Genomic DNA, 2,530 nt, shown 5'->3' with positions numbered 1-2,530 from the left:
GACGGACCGTCGTAGGGTCCGTTCCAAAAGCCCTAGCACCCTGTCCCAATGAACACATGTGACGGATCGTCGTCTTCACGACGATCCGTCCTGCACAACCGTTCCGGTTGTTAGAGACCCTGTTTCTAAGGGTCTCTCATTTTTTCCCAAGTGTTTCCCAATGGACACATGTGATGGACCGTCGTCTTCACGACGGTCCGTCCTGCATATACCGTCATGCTAGTCAGAGACTCTCCTTCAGGGTTCTCTATATATACATAGTCTAAGTAAAACACGACGGACCTCATGACGGTCCGTCATAGTCACGACGAGCCGTCACCAGGCCCGTCGTGTGATACTGTTTCAATAGCAATGACATACTATTTCAATGTTTTATTTCGTATGGTTTTGCCTGTCTTGTTTGCCACTACTCGTACTAATATCGATCCTTTACAGGTACTATCTACTATGGCACCCAAGCAAGACCGCATCTACGCACACGGGCAATCGAAGTCTGTCGCCCCGTCTGCCCGCATGGTCATCGGCTCTGATGATGAGCGTGACCCTGAGTACGTGCCCCCAGGCACTTCCGCCCCTTCCCGTGCTGCGCGTGCTCCCAGAGCCACACCCAAAAAGGTGGCATCCGGCGTAGTCACTGCCTCCCAGTCTGATGAGGAGCGCACACTGACCGACACACCCTGTGGGTCAGCCACAAATGAGGAAGGAGCGTGTGGCTCCTTAGGAGTATCATGGTCCGAGGAAGCCTCTGGCTCTGCTGAGGTTCCCGCACCCGCCACCGCTGCAGCGTCGGCCTCGTATGATGAGGCTTACAGTTCAGACTCTACATCCGGCTCACCAGCTCAGGTCCCCACACCAGCCACTGACCAGCCCAACCGGTGGTGTGTCGACGGGCAGTTTCAAGTCTACTCCGACGCCAAGTTCCTGACTTATAAAGGAGTGATGACTCGAACACTCACTTTGGAGCAGCAGGTACTTACAGGGAGCCTCCCAATGATGCCTGAGATCCATAATCTCTTCACCAGGCATCGCTTGGAGTGGACAGCACGTCCGTTGGGACGATACAGCAAAGAAATGGTCTGAGAGTTCTACGCATCCTACGTAGCGACTCTCCGATCACAGATCGATAGGCGGGCTGCCCCTGCTAAACAGGCCCCACTGGCGCAGGTCCGAGTCCGGGGCGTACAGGTTGACATTTCCCTGCCAGCCATCCCCCGGTTTTTATACGGCGAGAGTATTGATGCTTCTCGGACCCCCCTCACTGCCGAGTTTTACTACCGCTGGCAGATAGTTAAGGATGGCCAGTTCTTGCGCGAGCCATCACTGAGAGAGACCACCAAGAGGTGGATGGCCCTGTACCTGTCAGTAGATGGAGAGGGTGCCGATTGGGTGACTGAGCCGAAGGGGGCCATCAAGCAGGCCAACCTCACGTTCACAACAAAGTTCTTGTGGCTGCTTGTCCGTCACTGCCTCTCCCCCACAGCTGCTGACAACATCGTTACCTGGGATCGAGCAGTGTTGATGGCGGCGATGATAGCCGGATTCGAGGTGGACTTCGCATGGCTTCTCTAGGCAGTCATGCACGAGAGGGCATTCAAGGTCACTACTACCTAACTTTTCCCGTGCATGATCTTTGCCCTTTGCAGGTCCGCAGGTGTGCCCATATGGCACGTAGATCAGCTGAAGACCCCGCAGGGCACCGTTGACGTCGGCCTCATCAGAGACGAGGCCAATGAGTTGTCCCCACGCAGATGGCCCCGTCCAGAGCTGCCCCCACTTGCTGATGAACTTGCTGATACGGTAGCCCAGGCCCGCACAGCTACACAGGCGTCAACTGACACTACCCCGGTCGAGTCTATCCCGGGTAGTAGCACAGCCCCGATCTCCTCTCGCACAGCCCCTCTACCGACACTGGTCCCGCTTGCAAGGGTCCAAAAACTAGAGGCACAAATGGCCACTCTTCTGCATCATATCCAGCCATGGATGCAGAAGTTGATTACTGAGTCCGAAGAGCGCCTAGAGAGGAAAATGGTGCAGTTTATAGAACGGAAGATCGCTGAGGTTAACCAGCGCCTGGACGCCTTTGAGTTGAGAGTGCTATCCCGAACAGCCCCTCCGGTGGATGTGTCGAATCTTCAGGCTGCAGTCGACAGTCTTCGTGCAGACATCGACACGATCTTAGAGGCTAGGGTGCCGGAGTATGAGGCCCCTTCGTCGAGCCTGTTGAGGACACCGTGTTGGCGACCCTTTTTGCTACTTCAGAAATTCCACCACCTCCCCCTCGAGAGAGTGCCAAGAGGCGAAGGGGTCGAGCAGAGGACGAGGCGCGAGCAAGGAAGAAGGAGCGCCGAGAGATGGAGGCTGCGCGGAGAGCCTCACTTGCTGAGGAGGCGGCGCACCAGATGAGAGCATCAGAGTTAGCGGCTGGGGCGTCTAGCTCCCGCACTGTAGATAAAGCAGGAGGCATTACTGATGGTGCGGTTGTTGCTGAGGACACCACTGAGGGTGTCCAGATTGCAGAGGACGTGGGTTC

Source organism: Solanum pennellii, chromosome 12 (assembly GCF_001406875.1).
Source record: "Solanum pennellii chromosome 12, SPENNV200".
In the NCBI taxonomy this organism is placed as follows: Eukaryota; Viridiplantae; Streptophyta; class Magnoliopsida; order Solanales; family Solanaceae; genus Solanum; species Solanum pennellii.
The sequence above is the reverse complement of the archived record's forward strand: the minus strand, read 5'-3'. Positions refer to the sequence as shown.